This window comes from Astatotilapia calliptera, chromosome 14, assembly GCF_900246225.1.
Source record: "Astatotilapia calliptera chromosome 14, fAstCal1.2, whole genome shotgun sequence".
In the NCBI taxonomy this organism is placed as follows: Eukaryota; Metazoa; Chordata; class Actinopteri; order Cichliformes; family Cichlidae; genus Astatotilapia; species Astatotilapia calliptera.
In genome coordinates, this window is record NC_039315.1 from 30,168,293 (window position 1) to 30,190,633 (window position 22,341).

Genomic DNA, 22,341 nt, shown 5'->3' on the forward strand with positions numbered 1-22,341 from the left:
AAATTCTAACGTATTATTGCTACAGAAGCCAGTATTAGACAAAATTAAATGTGGAAGGTAAAGTGGCTGCAACTAGTCCAACGTAGTATGTTATTAGTATCTCGGTAGAAGCAGTTTACTGCAACTAGTCCAACGTAGTATGTTATTAGTATCTCGGTAGAAGCAGTTTATTTAACACACTGGAATTCAGCCTCAACTTATGTTGTTAGTATCTTGCGCCAAAAACCAGACACCGACAAATTTACTGTGAAAATACGTGTAACTCAGTGAACAGATTAATTTGGAAAGCCCAATATGCACATTTGGTATTTATAATACAACAGGCTGTGCTTACCTTTTTATTTTTGGACCGGTCCTCTGTTCACCTCGCCTCACGATCTCACCAAAGGTCAAATCTGCACCTCCTCAGCACACCAAAGATCCGGGTCACACGGCACCAAGTTGTTGAAATCTCCCAATTCTTTGAATCTTTGGGCTGAAGGAGGGACAATACTCGGTGTATCAATGCTCAATCAACAATCATTTATTTCCATACAATTCAACAGTCAGAGCATTACAACGTCCGGACGGGAGAGATGCTACCAGAGGGTCAGGCACATGTCTCAAAATGGTGACGGGTTGCTCAGCTTTTTATAGTCTCTAGTGGCCCCCAGCTAGTCGTAAAAGCCAAAACATCACATTTTTTCTCTGTTACAGCGCCTAAGTTATGACCTCGGCAGTTGTTTCTCTGCTTTCTGTAAGGTGGGGGTGTGGAATGTGGTCTGTCTATCTCCCCTGTCTTAGACACAGAGTCTCCTGCTTACAACCTTCTCTTCATGATTCAACAATTAAGCATGTCAAGAAAACAGTGTAACACATTCCCAGCAGATCAAGGATACAGAGTGATGCACATTTATCTAATGAACTAATATGTGAATATGTTCTGTTAACTCAAAAGTATAATGAGAACTAAACTACATACAGCTCACACACTCTATATTAAAGGGTATAATGTGATCTACAGCAGTATTCTAATTCAACTACTTTGATTACATATATAAGGTAACATATAATAACAGAATAATCTAATAGCCCAATTGGGGCAGTCCTTTCTCCAGTGTCCATGCTCACCGCAGGTGAAACCTGCATCTTCTCCTGTGTTTTTTTGTCCATTCTGAGGTGCCTTCTGTCCTCAGTTATTCCTCCTGTCCCGGTCACGCCCTTTTTGCTGCCCGATCATCCGTGTTGGTCCATCACTGTCCTGCACAGTGTAAATGCAGCGTTATCAAGGTCAGCATTCTTTTGCTCAGCCTTACTTTTCCTTCAGGCTTGGCGGGCTTCTCGTCACAGCTCTGTCAGCTGACGCAGTCTGGGAATTTTCCCCCGTGTAGTGAAACGGGCCTTAGGTCTAGTGCTCTCCGTCTCTGCTGCATGAGATCACATTCCTGCAGCACTGTTGACATTTTCAGGTCGTTGTTGTGGGTCCAGCTGTTGCAGCATTTGGTCAGGGTCACGTATGGAGGAGAGCAGGAGTCCAGTCAGCCTCGGCTTTCAGGGCCGGCAAAGCAGCCTGTAATTAAATATATATAGAGAAAAACAAAAAACAAAAACAGACAAAAAACAAAAGCAAACGAACAGGAAAATGATGTTGTGTTGGCTGTATTACAAAGAGAGGGGAGAAACACCGGGACCAGGCCCTGTGTCAGCCTTCTCTCCCCCTTTTTTTTTTTTTTTTTTTCTCACCCTATAATCAACTCATGACCCGCCAAGCTGACAGGACAACACAGGTACATATTAAAATTCTTAAGATCATGTTTAAAAGCCCAAAAATGGACTTTTCTTTCATTCAGTAATCACTTGTATTAATCAATCAGCAGAAAACATGTCACAATTTGAATCTTTTAACCCCTAAATTTGTCGTGTCTTCACTGGTTGGTCAGACCAGTGTCTTTTTCTTTGAAGTTAAATTGTTGTCCTGCAACCCAGAGAGTTTATTTGTCAGTAATGTATTTATCCTTTAACAACAGGTGTATGTTAAGTTTCGCTGCTTTAGCCTTGCTGGAAAATCTTCACATGTTCATGAGTGTAAGCTGTTTCTTCATTGCGTGTGTGTGCATTTGTAGGCAGGCAGGTTAATTTGATCTTTTTCTCAAACTAGGCGTTACCTTAAAAGGAGCCTTTCTCTCAGATTTCTCTGCTTGTGTATGTTTTTGTTTCACCTTTTTGTTGTGATGCTCCGGACGCCTTCCCAACCTCCACAAGTCCGTTGGCCCCAATTTTATGTGTTAAAACTTCTCTTAATTTCTCCTCTAATTCTCTCCTCGCTGCTGTCTTTTTCACAGCTGCTGATTCTTACTGGGTGTGGCTCCCATTACTTATAATTTTGCTTCGGCCGCTGTGCTTGTGGGGGCAGTTGGTCCAGGTCCGCAGCTTCCTGTATTAACACACTAAGAGATTTATTTAATTTCATTTTCATCACTGTTAGACAGATAAGCAGGCAACACGCCTACCTTGACAACGTAAACTGCACGCCAGTCTCCCAACACATTCCTCTCTCTACTCCTCCATAATTCCCCACTACACACCTCTTACTATCTCTCTTTTTTATTTTTTTATTTTTTTTATTACACCACAGAGTAATACACCCAATTATGCCCGTCTATCTCTATGTGGCTCCAAATTCCCTCTTTATTTAATTTCACACTCGTCAGGGGACATGCACACAACAATTTCAACCACTGAAACGAGGAATTCAACCTTTTTATATTTCACCTATGATAGAACTCAACCTTAGATGTAAAAGCATTCTCTTGTTCTATTCCAGAATAAATGTGAACCCGTGATTACACGGTCGTTCCAGTGTTATTCTGTAGCTATGCGGGGGTCCTCACCTCCCCAAGTCACCACCTCGGCATCCGGACGCCGCCGGGCCTGCCCGCGCGTCCACGAACAGGAGGGTTGCCACTCCTAGGACAAAATTATTTTCCACAGGTACACTAGGCGTCAACCTTAGATCTTAAAGCATCCTCTTCGCACTAGTGTCCTCCTATTCAAACACATCAACCGTCACTGTCACTGTGTTTCACGCTTCCCCCACAGAAACACACTCAGAGCGCGCCTCACACACTCAAAACAGTGAGACCCACAGAGAGCGCTTTTCATCAGCAGAAATTTGCACAGAAACCTCTGAGCTCAACTGTTAGAATTCTTTTGATGCACAACAACCATAGACCAAAATACCCCTTTCTCTGCGCTTATGGCCGCCACAACGGGGCAAAATCGCATCATAAAAGTGATGCCTGCGTCCCCTGAAGTTATACCAGACACCATAAACCAGGTTTTGCTCTATGTACTTCTTGGCAAGTAAAATTTTACTTTGTTTTATGACCGCAGCCCTTGAGACTCGACTGACGCCATAAACCACCGTCAAACCTCTCTTCAATGTACTAAAACCAGCACCAACCACTACTGCACTTCACGGCCGCACCACCAGAACACGGCCGTATCATAAACCAAACCTACGGACGTGTTTCGCTTTCGCGTTGCCAGCGTTCAACTGCACCGTGAAGCCAGCATCTGCTTTTCCTTAAATCAACTTCTATTTCATAGCCGGCAAGAGCCAGGACTTAACCGACACCATAAACAAACTTCAAAACCTCGACTTCAATGTACTGAACTAATGGCCGCGTCTCCAGAAGAAATTCTAATGTATTATTGCTACAGAAGCCAGTATTAGACAAAATTAAATGTGGAAGGTAAAGTGGCTGCAACTAGTCCAACGTAGTATGTTATTAGTATCTCGGTAGAAGCAGTTTACTGCAACTAGTCCAACGTAGTATGTTATTAGTATCTCGGTAGAAGCAGTTTATTTAACACACTGGAATTCAGCCTCAACTTATGTTGTTAGTATCTTGCGCCAAAAACCAGACACCGACAAATTTAATGTGAAGATACATGTAACTCAGTGAACAGATTAATTTGGAAAGCCCAATATGCACATTTGGTATTCATAATACAACAGGCTGTGCTTACCTTTTTATATTTGGACCGGTCCTCTGTTCACCTCGCCTCACGATCTCACCAAAGGCCAAATCTGCCCCTCCTCAGCACACCAAAGATCCGGGTCACACGGCACCAAGTTGTTGAAATCTCCCAATTCTTTGAATCTTTGGGCTGAAGGAAGGACAATACTCGGTGTATAAATGCTCAATCAACAATCATTTATTTCCATACAATTCAACACTTAAGAGCATAAGAACCATCATGATGGGGAGACCTGCCTGCAGAGGGTCACAGCAAGTCTCAAAATGGTGACGGGTTGCTCAGCTTTTTATAGTCTCTAGTGGCCCCCACCTAGTCGTAAAAGACCAAACATTAACATTCTTTCTCTCTTACGGCGCCTAAGTTATGACCTCGGCAGTTGTTTCTCTGCTTTCTGTAAGGTGGGGGTGTGGAATGTGGTCTGTCTATCTCCCCTGTCTTAGACACAGAGTCTCCTGCTTACAACCTTCTTTTCATGATTCAACAATTAAGCATGTAATACATTCACAGCAGATCAAGGATACAGAGTGATGCACACTTATCTAATAAACTAATCAGTGAATATGTTCTTTTAACTCAAAAGTATAATGAGAACTAAACTACATACAGATCACACACTCTATATTAAAGGGTATAATATGATCTACAGCAGTATTCTAATTCAACTACTTTGATTACATATATAAGGTAACATATAATAACAGAATAATCTAATAGTCCCTACCCTCACCTATGGCCACGAGCTGTGGGTAGTGACCAAAAGAACGAGATCGCGGATACAAGCGGCAGAAATGAGCTTCCTCCGAAGGGTGGCTGGCCTCTCCCTTAGAGATAGGGTGAGAAGTTCGGCCATCCGGGAGGGGCTCAGAGTAGAGCAGCTGCTGCTCCACATCGAAAGGAGCCAGCTGAGGTGGTTCGGGCATCTGACAAGGATGCCCCCTGGGCGCCTCCTGGGTGAAGTGTTCCAGGCATGTCCCACCGGGAGGAGGCCCCGGGGCAGACCCAGGACACGCTGGAGAGATTATATCTCTCGGCTGGCCTGGGAACGCCTTGGTATTCCCCCGGATAAGCTGGAGGAGGTGGCTGGGGAGAGGGAGGTCTGGGCCTCTTTGCTTAGGCTGCTGCCCCGCGACCCGGCCCCGGATAAAGCGGATGAAGATGGATGGATGGAATTATCCTCATTCAAAAGTCATGTAAGAACCTCATTGGTTTACGGAATTCTGATGTCACAGGCTTCTAAAGCTTTGATCCTTTGAAGCTTTGATCCTCATGAATTCTTAAGTAGGGGTGAGGAGGTACAACTTTTAGTCCGTTATTTGCAGCACTTATGTTAGCAGCATTCAAACGTTCACCAGTAAAGCATTTTCAAACATTTGGATCCTTTTCGTACTCATGGTATACAGACTCCAACATGTCTCAGAAAGAGCAAGAAAGACAAGAAGCTGACCCCAGCTCTATTCCATGGTATGAGTCCCTAGACCCTTACATCAGCTCTCTTCCTTGGGACAAACACGTAGAATTAGAGGAAAAGCGATTGGAAGAAATGGAGAAGGAAAATCTCATGAACAGAGAAAAGATTAAGATCCTGACAGAAGAAAATGAGAGAAAGAGTGCTGAATTAGAAAAATTATCCTACCAGCTTCAGGAAAGGGAAGGTATTATTGAGGAGAAACAATGGGCTCTCCAAGATAAGAAGAATCACGAGCTCCAAGAAAAGCTTGATGAAGCTCTAGAAAAAATTAAAGATCTGCTCCAAAATGAGAAAAAAGAGAGCATTAAAGGGGATAAAATGCTCAAGAAGAATCAGGAGCTCCAAGAAAAGCTTGATGGAGCTCTGGAAAAAAATAAAGATCTGCTCCAAAAGGAGAAAAAAGAGTGCATAAAACAGGAAAACATGGTCAAGAAGAATCAGGAGCTCCAAGGGAAGCTTGACGAAGCTCTGGAAAAACTGAAAGAAATCCACCAAGAATAGAAGCAACAGTCCACACAGCAGAGAGACATGCAGAGCAAACTCCAAGCCATGGAGGAAAAATACAAAGCGCTGCAGGTGAAACATGACAAAACTCTGCACAAAAGTCAACAGTTGCTTCAAGACAAGAAGAAAATGGAAACGAAACAGAAGGAAATGGACTCCAAGCTTGACGAGATGGAGGAAAAACACAGTTTGCTCCAAATCAAGCTTGATAAAACAGTGCACTGAAATAAAGAGTTCATTCAAGAGAGAGAGGAACAAGAAATGCTCGAGAAAGAAGCTTGAAGTCTTGGGAGAAGAACTGAAAATGCTCCAAATAACTCTTGAGGAAACACTGCTCAAAAACAAAGAGTTGCTTCACGAGAAAGACCAACAGAAAATACAAAAGGAAGAAATGGATTGCAAGCTGAGGAACATCGAGAAACAAAATGAAGGCTTGCAAGTACTACTCGATGAAGCTCTGGAGAGAAATAAAGAGATCCTCCAAGACAGGAAACAAGAGCCCGTAGAGCAGAGAGACCTGCAGAGCAAACTCCAAGCCATGGAGGAAAAATACAAAGCGCTGCAGGTGAAACATGACAAAACTCTGCACAAAAGTCAACAGTTGCTTCAAGACAAGAAGAAAATGGAAATGAAACAGAAGGAAATGGACTCCAAGCTTGACAAGATGGAGGAAAAACACAGATTTCTCCAAATCAGGCTTGATAAAAAAGTGCATGGAAATAAAGAGCTGCTTCAAGAAAAAGACCAACAGAAAATACAACAGGAAGAAGAAAGACTTAATCTCCAGAGGAAAAATCAAGCACTCCAAGAATTGTATAACGAAACGAAGTACAAAACAACTGTACTGGAAGAAGAAAGAAAAAACTGGAAAAACAATGCTCAGCGATGCAGAGTAGCATCAATGAGATGCTGAGAAAAAATACCAAACTTGAGGAACTTTCTAAGACCTTGAAGTACAAAAACACTGAAATCCAGGCGCAAAAGCAAGAACAACAGAAAACACATAAAGACCTGCAGTGTAGACTTCAAGAAACCCAGAAGAGAAAGCAGCAGCTGGAAGACATGCACACAGATGTGCACAAGGCAAAGCGAATAGAGGAGGCAACAGTTAAAGAACTGAAAGACAAGCTTAAAGAAAAACAAGATTAATTAGAAGACATGGTGAAAAGATGCAACAAACGAGAAAGAAAACGCAGAAACAATCGATGAGCTGAAAACCCTCATCATTGAAAAAAAAGTGCTCGTGGAAGAGTATTTGAAAAAGAAGAAAAAACGCTTCCACTGGTTCTGGAGGAGGGGCACTGCTGCTTCTCACCTGATGTAACCTCGTCTTCCTCCACCTCTATTCCATCTTCATTTCCCCCCTTCCCCTCCCTCCTTTTACTTTTTTCACCCTCACCCCCCGACCAGTCCCGGCAGTTGACTGCCCCCTCCTGAGCCTGGTTCTGCCATAGGTTTCTCCTTTAGGTTTCTTTCACTTTAAAAGCAGTTTTTCCTATCCACTGTCGCCTGGTGCTTGCTCAGAGGGGATTGTTGGGGTTTTCTCTCATCTCTCTCTTTCATTCTTTCTATTCCCCCCCCCCCCCTTCTGCCTTTTCCTTTACCCAATAAACACAATTGCGCACATTTTACATGTGTTTGAAAAATGTCTTCATTCAACAATAATTCATCCTAGGTATAAAAACAAGAAATAGGTAATAGCTGCATGTGTGTTTGTGTGTGTGCATAATATACATACTTGTTTCCCAGAAAGAATTAATACTAGATGGATAGAGACAGGTTTTAAAGACTAGAAATGAAAACATGTGAGTCCTGTCTGTCACGGTCTGCGGAGGCAGACCGTGCGGAAATGTGTGTGGTGGACCCAGGAGCGAACACAAGCGAGGATGCAGGAGTGGAGTTAAACAAAAGCGAGCCTTTTATTCTGGCTGATGAAAGGAACAAAACAGAGTGAGGGCAGCATAAGAGTAATAGTTCAAACAGAAACCTAAACTGGACATAAACTAAGGAAAAGCTATAGCTGGAGATACGGAACACAGGGGGTGGTAACACAGACGACGCGACACAGACTACATGAAACACAGAGACTAAATACACAAGAGGGATGATCAGGGGAAGTTGCCACACATGGGAACACAGCTGACACAGATAAACATAACAAGACATGGCAGGAGTAAACAACACTGACGGGAGACTGTCAAAGTAAAACAGGAAGTACACAGGTGCAAACAGGAGGAGAGAGAGAGCGCGGGCATAGTGGGCTGGGGAAACATGGAATGAAACAAGGAGGGGAGATGAGGGCTCACAGATACATAGAGGGGCACACAGGGGATAAAAGTCACAAGGGGAAGTCAAATAAGGAACAACACAACAGGACAACTTAGGAAACATGGCCTAAATAAGGAACGAAATACAAAAATATAAGAAACTAAGAATACTGGGCCCACATGGCCCAGGACCATGACACTGTCTTTAAATAAAAATTTATAATTCCCTATATTCCTATCTATTCCAAACAACGGTAATAAGTAACAAAGTTTCAAATTTGCTTTGGTTGCAATCAGATTGCCATAGTCATCTGCAGTTTGCATGTTGGATGCCAACTACTCACAAAGCGGTGGGAAAAGTTTGGTTTGGTTTAGTTTGGCTTTCATCTTTACTTTTGCGTCCTTTCTAAAAACACTAACATATAGGTCTGGTCTACCTGGACTGGCAGCATGCTCGAGGTGTCCCAGTCTCGTCTGTTTGGTGACGCAGTAGATGAGCTCGCCCGGCTCGCTGTCCTGGTCGCTGGCTGACAGCTGCAGCGTGGTCAGCTTCTGAAAAATTACATTTTCTTATGTTGCAAGTCTCAAATCTTGATTGCCTGGATCCATTTAGTGTTTTATCATATGTGCTTTAAGCAGTAAATCTCAGGTAAAATGAACTGTTCTATCTGCCAGGAAGGACACAAACACAGACCCAAGATAAACAAAGACTGGATACAGTCTTTACATTATCTGCATGTCGTTTGAAATCTACAAGACATGCTGACTCCATGTCTGTGTAGGTTCCTAGTCAATCAGGTCATGTTTGTCTTAAGAGAGGCAGCTGGACTCCTTTAAAACATTTCACTTCTCATCCAAGAGGTTTGTTCAGCTTGAAAAACAAAAAGGTGAAGAGTCCCAGCTATTTAAACCCTAATGGAGGTTGTTCTCTATGGAGGTGGTAGCTGACCTACCTACTATTAATCATGAGCTAAGGTTTGAAAAACCGCATTTGTCATTACCAACAGGGGTTCCAAGTAAAACCACTGGCATCATGGGAGAGTGTCTGCATCTAAATTTCACTCTTTCATGGATGCCAGCATATGCTTGTCAAATAAAGCCTGACTTTAGTTTAGTTTTCCTTCTATAAATAGAGATATTTCTAAACTGGAAATGTTCAAACTTCAAACTGGCGCAGAAAAACAATTCAAAGGGTATTGAGTGTCTGATGGTTCAAATTACCTTGAAGGACGATCATTGCAGTATACTGTAAAATGAAACACTGCATATACATATTATACTAGAGAGTACCTGTGTGAAGTATGAATAACATAACCACCACACCAGAGGTGTAAGCACCTTTTGCAAGGCACTCAAGGAAACCAGTGAACAGCCTCAAAAATAAATGAACAGGTGGAGATGCAGACTGTATTTGCAGATTACAGCTCCACCACAAATCAAACTTCCATATTACAGCGAGACTGCTCAGCAAGGAAAAATAGTCAATTTCAGTAAGACTGAATGAAGACAGACTAAAAATTAATGGCATCTGCTCACACATTACTCAGCTGTAAGGTTTTCTAAGTACTCAGATGTAACACTGTGGAGGAAAACCCAAAGAAATGGCAAACAGAAGTTCATTCTAATAAATTGGAAATGTGGATAAAGTCCATCAAAACATTTTAATTAAATCATTAATAAAACAGATAAAAATATTAAGAAGACTCTGTGTAATAAACATCTTCAGGTATGCTGGGTTGTCCTTCTTGCTACCTAACGTGAGCAGACAATGCAAACCAGCTTTCTCGAGCTCTCTCCTTGTCCATCTATTGACAATGGAGAAAGTTTTTTTCAAATCCAAGCAATGACATGTAAATAATGCACAGTGTGTGTGTGTGTGTGTGTGTGTGTGTGTGTGTGTATGTGTAAAGACCTGGTAAAATCTGTGAGTCTTCAGTAATAAAGGAAAAATGTAACTTTTGATGCCTAAAGTGGGGGTCTGGGTGCTTGACTTTATCCTTTTAGAGGGAACCATCATTTTAAAGTAGTGTACTTTTTTTTTTCTGAACAATCACCTCTTCAAGGTGAATTTAACATTTACAACGAAGAGAGTGAAAATAATGTAAGATGACAGTGCCATTGGTGGGTCGCGTCCAACAGGGCAGAGAAGGATTTGGTCTTGGCAACCTCGGTGGCAACAGGCATCTGTAACCGAACATCAAAAAATGGTGGTGGAGGAGGTGTGTCGAAAGGAGAAACCAGTAAGACACGCCAGAGCCATAGCGCTGGCCAAGCAGGGTCACTGGATGAATTGGGAGAGTTTTGAAAAGAGGAAACTCTTATGGAATGGCTGAGCGGTCTAAGACGCTGCGTTCAGGTCGCAGTCTCACCTGGAGGTGTGGGTTCGAATCCCATTTCTGACAACTGTATCTTGGCACTTCTTTCTTCCTTCCGCCGGGTGCGTTGGCGCGTGCCTGTAATCCAAGCTACCGGGAGGCTGAGGTTTGAGGATCGTTTGAGCTCAGGAGCTCTGAGCTGCAGCAGGCTATGTCGATCGGGTGTCCGCATTGCGTTCGGCATTGATATGGTGATCCTGGGGGATCCTGAGACCACCAGGTCACCTAAGGAGGGGTGCACCGGCCCAGGTCGGAGACGGAGCAGGTCAAAGCCCCCGTGTCGCTCAGTAGTGGGATCGCACCTGTGAATAGATGCTGTAGCGCAGCCTGAGCAATACAGCTAGACCCAATCTTCATACACATCCTTATACTTGTCTCTAGATCACACAGCAACCTCATCAGCATGTCTTGGTCTTTTTAATTCAAGTCCAAAACACTCACAAATCTGCTGCTCTGCTTGTCCGGCACCACCTCCACCTGCAGGACAGCTGCAACTACATCCTCCACTTTAAACACGCCACCGCCCAGCAGGTGGAGACAAACTCAAAGTAGGACATTTCCTTGGTGAGGAGAGAGGATGGAACCAAAAATGCATTTATCCCCGTGTTCTGTGTTGATGAAAATCACCCAACAGGAAAGCAGCTGGGCATTCATTTGAAACCAGTTCACAGGTTGGGCTGTGGTTCCCCCTCTAGCGTGTCTGCTTGAACTTTCAACTGTGAACCTCTTAGATCCAACCTTCCCAACTGCTCATCTCGCAAAAGACAAAATAGAAGAACCCAGAATGTCTTTTTATACCTGCTCACGCTTTTTCACGCTTCCCTCACAGGACGTCACATTTCACACTTTGGCCATCCAATCAAGTTGTTGACATCTAATCATTCCTGTCCACCACACCTGATCTTTCTATTTCGATCTGACTTACAACATTTAACACAAACTTTTAAATCAATATATTTTCTTAGTAATTATTTTTATTTGTTTATTACATGCACTTAACATACAAGTATGTCAAATGGAAATCAGCAACTGCGTGGGATTATTCAACTAGTTGGCTGTTGCAATGTGTCAGGATGGCCGAGCGGTCTAAGGCGCTGCGTTCAGGTCGCAGTCTCACCTGGAGGCGTGGGTTCGAATCCCACTTCTGACAACTGTATCTTGGCACTTCTTTCTTCCTTCTACTCATGGGTCTTTGATCAGTGGTTGTTGATCAATGGTCATGAGAATTTGCATAATCGTGATGAAGGAACTGACCTCCAAGCCCACTGTTCCTTCAGGGGGCTGCTTTCAGTCATTATGCAAATATACTGTTTATAAGATTGGGGAAACCTGCAGTCAGCTGACACTGAAGAAGTCACTTGGATGAGTGACGAGACATTTTTCCCACTGAAAACGCTACATTCAGATGAACAGAATCAACCTTTGGAGACTTCTTACTGTTGTGACAAAATACACTTGAAACTGGCAATTCTATATCAGTGGAGAACCAATTCCAACAGTCTAAGAGATGTCCATCAAGAGCCTGGGACGGTGGTATAATGTAGACCTCAATGATACCTGGCAACTTGACAAACGAAGGCAAAACTTGGCTAATGACCTCAGGCGGATTAACAACACTGCACTCCTTGAGTGAGGCTTGAGATGTCACTCAAGGACTCCCGGGACCCCATAGTGAGGGGCGCTGCTCCCACCCTAGCAACAGGGAGGAAGTGGACCACAGCCACGTCTGTGCTACAGGCCAAATCGGCTCTGAGCCATAATGACATGGTGGGTCGCGTCCAACAGGGCAGAGAAGGATTTGGTCTTGGCAACCTCGGTGGCAACAGGCATCTGTAACCGAAGGTCAAAAAATGGTGGTGGAGGAGGTGTGTCGAAAGGAGGAAACAGTAAGACACGCCAGAGCCATAGCGCTGGCCAAGCAGGGTCACTGGATGAATTGGGAGAGTTTTGAAAAGAGGAAACTCTTATGGAGTGAAATCTGGTGAAATCGGTGGGACCTGATTTTTGGGGGGTGAAACCATACTGCATGTCTTCTCTGGCACATTGAATTTCTGTATGACTTGTGTTTTCTGTGAGAGCTTTATAAAATCAAGCAGCTAACCATGACGTCTGCCTTTACAAAACACTTGTCAGTCACTATGTGGTACTAAAGAGCTGTCTGAAATTCAGTTACAACCCACACAAAGTTACAGATTGGAGTATCCGAGTGCTGAGGTGCGCTTGTGCGCAAAAGTCACAAACACTCTGCTGACTCACTAACTGTACAGCTCCAAACCTCTTCCGACCTCAAAGTCAGCACAGAAAGTGGGCGCCACGAGCTTCGTAGTATGTGTTTACATGGCTGAACAGCTGCTATATTCGAACAAACGCCTTCAGAAGAGACTGCGACCTGAACGCAGTGCCTTCGACCGCTTGGCGACCAAAAACAAGTTACCACTATGTGACATGCAGTATGGTTTCACCTCCCAAAAAGCAGATGCCACCGAGATTTGAACGCGGATCGCTGGATCCAAAGTCCAGAGTGCTAATCATTACACCATGGAACCGATGTGAAACTGTGTGAACTGTCATGTCATGGCAACCTGCCTAAAAGTATTCAGCCAAATGATCAGTATGCATGACATTGTAGATTATTCGCACTACGTTTCCATGGCTGAACAGCTGCTATATGTGTTATGAGAAGGATAATGTGTGTTTCTTCCAAAGTATCTGACAGTGGTAACCTCCACCAAACTGGCACTGCAATGTCAGAATGGCTGAGCGGTCTAAGGCGCTGCGTTCAGGTTGCAGTCTCCCCTGGAGGTGTGGCTTTGAATCCCACTTCTGACATTGAAGCTTTACTCTTCTTGATATTGTGACAAAATACTCTTGGGTTAACCACGAGCTTTCTAAAAACTTGCATATAACAATTGTGCACCATTCATTGCTCATCTTTGCTGCCCATCATTACAACTTTGCTAATGATGGGCAGCAGGTTAGTGTCATGATGTTACCTCAGACATGGTTAAAAGCCCTGTTAACGTAAGTGCTTCTCGCCGGGTGCGATGGCGCGTTCCTGTAATCCAAGCTACCAGGAGGCTGAGGTTTGAGGATCGTTTGAGCTCAGGAGCTCTGAGCTGCAGCAGGCTATGTCGATCGGGTGTCCGCATTGCGTTCGGCATTGATATGGTGATCCTGGGGGATCCTGAGACCACCAGGTCACCTAAGGAGGGGTGCACCGGCCCAGGTCGGAGACGGAGCAGGTCAAAGCCCCCGTGTCGCTCAGTAGTGGGATCGCACCTGTGAATAGATGCTGTAGCGCAGCCTGAGCAATACAGCTAGACCCAATCTTTATACACATCCTTATACTTGTCTCTAGATCACACAGCAGCCTCATCAGCATGTCTTGGTCTTTTTAATTCAAGTCCAAAACACTCACAAATCTGCTGCTCTGCTTGTCCGGCACCACCTCCACCTGCAGGACAGCTGCAACTACATCCTCCACTCTAAACACGCCACCGCCCAGCAGGTGGAGACAAACTCAAAGTAGGACATTTCCTTGGTGAGGAGAGAGGATGGAACCAAAAATGCATTTATCCCCGTGTTCTGTGTTGATGAAAATCACCCAACAGGAAAGCAGCTGGGCATTCATTTGAAACCAGTTCACAGGTTGGGCTGTGGTTCCCCCTCTAGCGTGTCTGCTTGAACTTTCAACTGTGAACCTCTTAGATCCAACCTTCCCAACTGCTCATCTCGCAAAAGACAAAATAGAAGAACCCAGAATGTCTTTTTATACCTGCTCACGCTTTTTCACGCTTCCCTCACAGGACGTCACATTTCACACTTTGGCCATCCAATCAAGTTGTTGACATCTAATCATTCCTGTCCACCACACCTGATCTTTCTATTTCGATCTGACTTACAACATTTAACACAAACTTTTAAATCAATATATTTTCTTAGTAATTATTTTTATTTGTTTATTACATGCACTTAACATACAAGTATGTCAAATGGAAATCAGCAACTGCGTGGGATTATTCAACTAGTTGGCTGTTGCAATGTGTCAGGATGGCCGAGCGGTCTAAGGCGCTGCGTTCAGGTCGCAGTCTCACCTGGAGGCGTGGGTTCGAATCCCACTTCTGACAACTGTATCTTGGCACTTCTTTCTTCCTTCTACTCATGGGTCTTTGATCAGTGGTTGTTGATCAATGGTCATGAGAATTTGCATAATCGTGATGAAGGAACTGACCTCCAAGCCCACTGTTCCTTCAGGGGGCTGCTTTCAGTCATTATGCAAATATACTGTTTATAAGATTGGGGAAACCTGCAGTCAGCTGACACTGAAGAAGTCACTTGGATGAGTGACGAGACATTTTTCCCACTGAAAACGCTACATTCAGATGAACAGAATCAACCTTTGGAGACTTCTTACTGTTGTGACAAAATACACTTGAAACTGGCAATTCTATATCAGTGGAGAACCAATTCCAACAGTCTAAGAGATGTCCATCAAGAGCCTGGGACGGTGGTATAATGTAGACCTCAATGATACCTGGCAACTTGACAAACGAAGGCAAAACTTGGCTAATGACCTCAGGCGGATTAACAACACTGCACTCCTTGAGTGAGGCTTGAGATGTCACTCAAGGACTCCCGGGACCCCATAGTGAGGGGCGCTGCTCCCACCCTAGCAACAGGGAGGAAGTGGACCACAGCCACGTCTGTGCTACAGGCCAAATCGGCTCTGAGCCATAATGACATGGTGGGTCGCGTCCAACAGGGCAGAGAAGGATTTGGTCTTGGCAACCTCGGTGGCAACAGGCATCTGTAACCGAACGTCAAAAAATGGTGGTGGAGGAGGTGTGTCGAAAGGAGGAAACAGTAAGACACGCCAGAGCCATAGCGCTGGCCAAGCAGGGTCACTGGATGAATTGGGAGAGTTTTGAAAAGAGGAAACTCTTATGGAGTGAAATCTGGTGAAATCGGTGGGACCTGATTTTTGGGGGGTGAAACCATACTGCATGTCTTCTCTGGCACATTGAATTTCTGTATGACTTGTGTTTTCTGTGAGAGCTTTATAAAATCAAGCAGCTAACCATGACGTCTGCCTTTACAAAACACTTGTCAATCACTAAAGAGTTCCTTCACTTGTCAGTCACTATGTGGTACTAAAGAGCTGTCTGAAATTCAGTTACAACCCACACAAAGTTACAGATTGGAGTATCCGAGTGCTGAGGTGCGCTTGTGCGCAAAAGTCACAAACACTCTGCTGACTCACTAACTGTACAGCTCCAAACCTCTTCCGACCTCAAAGTCAGCACAGAAAGTGGGCGCCACGACCTTCGTAGTATGTGTTTACATGGCTGAACAGCTGCTATATTCGAACAAACGCCTTCAGAAGAGACTGCGACCTGAACGCAGTGCCTTCGACCGCTTGGCGACCAAAAACAAGTTATCACTATGTGACATGCAGTATGGTTTCACCTCCCAATAAGCAGGTCCAACCGAGATTTGAACGCGGATCGCTGGATTCAAAGTCCAGAGTGCTAACCATTACACCATGGAACCGATGTGAAACTGTGTGAACTGTCATGTCATGGCAACCTGCCTAAAAGTATTCAGCCAAATGATCAGTATGGATGACATTGTAGATTATTCGCACTACGTTTCCATGGCTGAACAGCTGCTATATGTGTTATGAGAAGGATAATGTGTGTTTCTTCCAAAGTATCTAACAGTGGTAACCTCCACCAAACAGGTACTGCAATGTCAGAATGGCTGAGCGGTCTAAGGCGCTGCGTTCAGGTTGCAGTCTCCCCTGGAGGTGTGGCTTTGAATCCCACTTCTGACATTGAAGCTTTACTCTTCTTGATATTGTGACAAAATACTCTTGGGTTAACCACGAGCTTTCTAAAAACTTGCATATAACAATTGTGCACCATTCATTCCTCATCTTTGCTGCCCATCATTACAACTTTGCTAATGATGGGCAGCAGGTTAGTGTCATGATGTTACCTCAGACATGGTTAAAAGCCCTGTTAACGTAAGTGCTTCTCGCCGGGTGCGGTGGCGCGTGCCTGTAATCCAAGCTACCGCGAGGCTGAGGTTTGAGGATCGTTTGAGCTCAGGAGCTCTGAGCTGCAGCAGGCTATGTCGATCGGGTGTCCGCATTGCGTTCGGCATTGATATGGTGATCCTGGGGGAGCCTGAGACCACCAGGTCACCTAAGGAGGGGTGCACCGGCCCAGGTTGGAGACGGAGCAGGTCAAAGCCCCCGTGTCGCTCAGTAGTGGGATCGCACCTGTGAATAGATGCTGTAGCGCAGCCTGAGCAATACAGCTAGACCCAATCTTTATACACATCCTTATACTTGTCTCTAGATCACACAGCAGCCTCATCAGCATGTCTTGGTCTTTTTAATTCAAGTCCAAAACACTCACAAATCTGCTGCTCTGCTTGTCCGGCACCACCTCCACCTGCAGGACAGCTGCAACTACATCCTCCACTCTAAACACGCCACCGCCCAGCAGGTGGAGACAAACTCAAAGTAGGACATTTCCTTGGTGAGGAGAGAGGATGGAACCAAAAATGCATTTATCCCCGTGTTCTGTGTTGATGAAAATCACCCAACAGGAAAGCAGCTGGGCATTCATTTGAAACCAGTTCACAGGTTGGGCTGTGGTTCCCCCTCTAGCGTGTCTGCTTGAACTTTCAACTGTGAACCTCTTAGATCCAACCTTCCCAACTGCTCATCTCGCAAAAGACAAAATAGAAGAACCCAGAATGTCTTTTTATACCTGCTCACGCTTTTTCACGCTTCCCTCACAGGACGTCACATTTCACACTTTGGCCATCCAATCAAGTTGTTGACATCTAATCATTCCTGTCCACCACACCTGATCTTTCTATTTCGATCTGACTTACAACATTTAACACAAACTTTTAAATCAATATATTTTCTTAGTAATTATTTTTATTTGTTTATTACATGCACTTAACATACAAGTATGTCAAATGGAAATCAGCAACTGCGTGGGATTATTCAACTAGTTGGCTGTTGCAATGTGTCAGGATGGCCGAGCGGTCTAAGGCGCTGCGTTCAGGTCGCAGTCTCACCTGGAGGCGTGGGTTCGAATCCCACTTCTGACAACTGTATCTTGGCACTTCTTTCTTCCTTCTACTCATGTATCTTTGATCAGTAATTGTTGATCAATGGTCATGAGAATTTGCATAATCGTGATGAAGGAACTGACCTCCAAGCCCACTGTTCCTTCAGGGGGCTGCTTTCAGTCATTATGCAAATATACTGTTTATAAGATTGGGGAAACCTGCAGTCAGCTGAGACTGAAGAAGTCACTTGGATGAGTGACGAGACATTTTTCCCACTGAAAACGCTACATTCAGATGAACAGAATCAACCTTTGGAGACTTCTTACTGTTGTGACAAAATACACTTGAAACTGGCAATTCTATATCAGTGGAGAACCAATTCCAACAGTCTAAGAGATGTCCATCAAGAGCCTGGGACGGTGGTATAATGTAGACCTCAGTGATACCTGGCAACTTGACAAACGAAGGCAAAACTTGGCTAATGACCTCAGGCGGATTAACAACACTGCACTCCTTGAGTGAGGCTTGAGATGTCACTCAAGGACTCCCGGGACCCCATAGTGAGGGGCGCTGCTCCCACCCTAGCAACAGGGAGGAAGTGGACCACAGCCACGTCTGTGCTACAGGCCAAATCGGCTCTGAGCCATAATGACATGGTGGGTCGCGTCCAACGGGGCAGAGAAGGATTTGGTCTTGGCAACCTCGGTGGCAACAGGCATCTGTAACCGAACGTCAAAAAATGGTGGTGGAGGAGGTGTGTCGAAAGGAGGAAACAGTAAGACACGCCAGAGCCATAGCGCTGGCCAAGCAGGGTCACTGGATGAATTGGGAGAGTTTTGAAAAGAGGAAACTCTTATGGAGTGAAATCTGGTGAAATCGGTGGGACCTGATTTTTGGGGGGTGAAACCATACTGCATGTCTTCTCTGGCACATTGAATTTCTGTATGACTTGTGTTTTCTGTGAGAGCTTTATAAAATAAAGCAGCTAACCATGACGTCTGCCTTTACAAAACACTTGTCAATCACTAAAGAGTTCCTTCACTTGTCAGTCACTATGTGGTACTAAAGAGCTGTCTGAAATTCAGTTACAACCCACACAAAGTTACAGATTGGAGTATCCGAGTGCTGAGGTGCGCTTGTGCGCAAAAGTCACAAACACTCTGCTGACTCACTAACTGTACAGCTCCAAACCTCTTCCGACCTCAAAGTCAGCACAGAAAGTGGGCGCCACGACCTTCGGAGTATGTGTTTACATGGCTGAAGAGCTGCTATATTCGAACAAACGCCTCCAGAGGAGACTGCGACCTGAACGCAGTGCCTTCGCCCGCTTGGCGACCAAAAACATGAACAAGTTATCATTATGTGACATGCAGTATGGCTTCACCTCCCAATAAGCAGGTCCCACCGAGACTTGAACTCAGATCGCTGCATTCAAAGTCCAGAGTGCTAACCATTACACCATGGAACCGATGTGAAACTGTGTGAACTGTCATGTCATGGCAACCTGCCTAAAAGTATTCAGCCAAATGATCAGTATGGATGACATTGTAGATTATTCGCACTACGTTTCCATGGCTGAACAGCTGCTATATGTGTTATGAGAAGGATAATGTGTGTTTCTTCCAAAGTATCTAACAGTGGTAACCTCCACCAAACTGGCACTGCAATGTCAGAATGACTGAGCGGTCTAAGGCGGTCTCAGGTTGCAGTCTCCCCTGGAGGTGTGGCTTTGAATCCCACTTCTGACATTGAAGCTTTACTCTTCTTGATATTGTGACAAAATACTCTTGGGTTAACCACGAGCTTTCTAAAAACTTGCATATAACAATTGTGCACCATTCATTCCTCATCTTTGCTGCCCATCATTACAACTTTGCTAATGATGGGCAGCAGGTTAGTGTCATGATGTTACCTCAGATATGGTTAAAAGCCCTGTTAACGTAAGTGCTTCACGCCGGGTGCGGTGGCGCGTGCCTGTAATCCAAGCTACCGCGAGGCTGAGGTTTGAGGATTGTTTGAGCTCAGGAGCTCTGAGCTGCAGCAGGCTATGTCCATCGGGTGTCCGCATTGCGTTCGGCATTGATATGGTGATCCTGGGGGAGCCTGAGACCACCAGGTCACCTAAGGAGGGGTGCACCGGCCCAGGTTGGAGACGGAGCAGGTCAAAGCCCCCGTGTCGCTCAGTAGTGGGATCGCACCTGTGAATAGATGCTGTAGCGCAGCCTGAGCAATACAGCTAGACCCAATCTTTATACACATCCTTATACTTGTCTCTAGATCACACAGCAGCCTCATCAGCATGTCTTGGTCTTTTTAATTCAAGTCCAAAACACTCACAAATCTGCTGCTCTGCTTGTCCGGCACCACCTCCACCTGCAGGACAGCTGCAACTACATCCTCCACTCTAAACACGCCACCGCCCAGCAGGTGGAGACAAACTCAAAGTAGGACATTTCCTTGGTGAGGAGAGAGGATGGAACCAAAAATGCATTTATCCCCGTGTTCTGTGTTGATGAAAATCACCCAACAGGAAAGCAGCTGGGCATTCATTTGAAACCAGTTCACAGGTTGGGCTGTGGTTCCCCCTCTAGCGTGTCTGCTTGAACTTTCAACTGTGAACCTCTTAGATCCAACCTTCCCAACTGCTCATCTCGCAAAAGACAAAATAGAAGAACCCAGAATGTCTTTTTATACCTGCTCACGCTTTTTCACGCTTCCCTCACAGGACGTCACATTTCACACTTTGGCCATCCAATCAAGTTGTTGACATCTAATCATTCCTGTCCACCACACCTGATCTTTCTATTTCGATCTGACTTACAACATTTAACACAAACTTTTAAATCAATATATTTTCTTAGTAATTATTTTTATTTGTTTATTACATGCACTTAACATACAAGTATGTCAAATGGAAATCAGCAACTGCGTGGGATTATTCAACTAGTTGGCTGTTGCAATGTGTCAGGATGGCCGAGTGGTCTAAGGCGCTGCGTTCAGGTCGCAGTCTCACCTGGAGGCGTGGGTTCGAATCCCACTTCTGACAATTGTATCTTGGCACTTCTTTCTTCCTTCTACTCATGTATCTTTGATCAGTGGTTGTTGATCAATGGTCATGAGAATTTGCATAATCGTGATGAAGGAACTGACCTCCAAGCCCACTGTTCCTTCAGGGCGCTACTTTCAGTCATTATGCAAATATACTGTTTATAAGATTGGGGAAACCTGCAGTCAGCTGACACTGAAGAAGTCACTTGGATGAGTGACGAGACATTTTTCCCACTGAAAACGCTACATTCAGATGAACAGAATCAACCTTTGGAGACTTCTTACTGTTGTGACAAAATACACTTGAAACTGGCAATTCTATATCAGTGGAGAACCAATTCCAACAGTCTAAGAGATGTCCATCAAGAGCCTGGGACGGTGGTATAATGTAGACCTCAATGATACCTGGCAACTTGACAAACGAAGGCAAAACTTGGCTAATGACCTCAGGCGGATTAACAACACTGCACTCCTTGAGTGAGGCTTGAGATGTCACTCAAGGACTCCCGGGACCCCATAGTGAGGGGCGCTGCTCCCACCCTAGCAACAGGGAGGAAGTGGACCACAGCCACGTCTGTGCTACAGGCCAAATCGGCTCTGAGCCATAATGACATGGTGGGTCGCGTCCAACGGGGCAGAGAAGGATTTGGTCTTGGCAACCTCGGTGGCAACAGGCATCTGTAACCGAACGTCAAAAAATGGTGGTGGAGGAGGTGTGTCGAAAGGAGGAAACAGTAAGACACGCCAGAGCCATAGCGCTGGCCAAGCAGGGTCACTGGATGAATTGGGAGAGTTTTGAAAAGAGGAAACTCTTATGGAGTGAAATCTGGTGAAATCGGTGGGACCTGATTTTTGGGGGGTGAAACCATACTGCATGTCTTCTCTGGCACATTGAATTTCTGTATGACTTGTGTTTTCTGTGAGAGCTTTATAAAATCAAGCAGCTAACCATGACGTCTGCCTTTACAAAACACTTGTCAATCACTAAAGAGTTCCTTCACTTGTCAGTCACTATGTGGTACTAAAGAGCTGTCTGAAATTCAGTTACAACCCACACAAAGTTACAGATTGGAGTATCCGAGTGCTGAGGTGCGCTTGTGCGCAAAAGTCACAAACACTCTGCTGACTCACTAACTGTACAGCTCCAAACCTCTTCCGACCTCAAAGTCAGCACAGAAAGTGGGCGCCACGACCTTCGTAGTATGTGTTTACATGGCTGAACAGCTGCTATATTCGAACAAACGCCTTCAGAGGAGACTGCGACCTGAACGCAGTGCCTTCGCCCGCTTGGCGACCAAAAACAAGTTATCACTATGTGACATGCAGTATGGTTTCACCGCCCAAAAAGCAGGTCCCACCGAGATTTGAACACGGATCGCTGGATTCAAAGTCCAGAGTGCTAACCATTACACCATGGAACCGATGTGAAACTGTGTGAACTGTCATGTCATGCCAACCTGCCTAAAAGTATTCAGCCAAATGATCAGTATGGATGACATTGTAGATTATTCGCACTACGTTTCCATGGCTGAACAGCTGCTATATGTGTTATGAGAAGGATAAT

The 22,341-nt window shown here is 44.8% G+C and overlaps 7 non-coding genes and 1 pseudogene across 7 annotated transcripts; 5 read left to right on the top strand and 3 right to left on the bottom strand.

Moving 5' to 3' along the window:
* The window catches only part of LOC113035732 (uncharacterized), a 45,562-nt pseudogene extending 38,194 nt beyond the window's left edge, over positions 1 to 7,368 (top strand).
* A 4,336-nt stretch (positions 7,369 to 11,704) lies between these two features.
* Positions 11,705 to 11,787, top strand: trnal-cag (transfer RNA leucine (anticodon CAG)). The gene has a single exon. It is a non-coding gene; the product is annotated as a tRNA-Leu (tRNA).
* Positions 11,788 to 14,681: 2,894 nt separating this feature from the next.
* On the top strand, positions 14,682 to 14,764 carry trnal-cag (transfer RNA leucine (anticodon CAG)). The gene has a single exon. It is a non-coding gene; the product is annotated as a tRNA-Leu (tRNA).
* Positions 14,765 to 16,115: 1,351 nt separating this feature from the next.
* Positions 16,116 to 16,187, bottom strand: trnaq-uug (transfer RNA glutamine (anticodon UUG)). The gene has a single exon. It is a non-coding gene; the product is annotated as a tRNA-Gln (tRNA).
* A 1,498-nt stretch (positions 16,188 to 17,685) lies between these two features.
* trnal-cag (transfer RNA leucine (anticodon CAG)) lies at positions 17,686 to 17,768 on the top strand. Its single transcript has one exon. It is a non-coding gene; the product is annotated as a tRNA-Leu (tRNA).
* Positions 17,769 to 19,125: 1,357 nt separating this feature from the next.
* On the bottom strand, positions 19,126 to 19,197 carry trnaq-uug (transfer RNA glutamine (anticodon UUG)). Its single transcript has one exon. It is a non-coding gene; the product is annotated as a tRNA-Gln (tRNA).
* A 1,495-nt stretch (positions 19,198 to 20,692) lies between these two features.
* trnal-cag (transfer RNA leucine (anticodon CAG)) lies at positions 20,693 to 20,775 on the top strand. Its single transcript has one exon. It is a non-coding gene; the product is annotated as a tRNA-Leu (tRNA).
* Positions 20,776 to 22,126: 1,351 nt separating this feature from the next.
* trnaq-uug (transfer RNA glutamine (anticodon UUG)) lies at positions 22,127 to 22,198 on the bottom strand. Its single transcript has one exon. It is a non-coding gene; the product is annotated as a tRNA-Gln (tRNA).
* Positions 22,199 to 22,341: the final 143 nt, after the last annotated feature.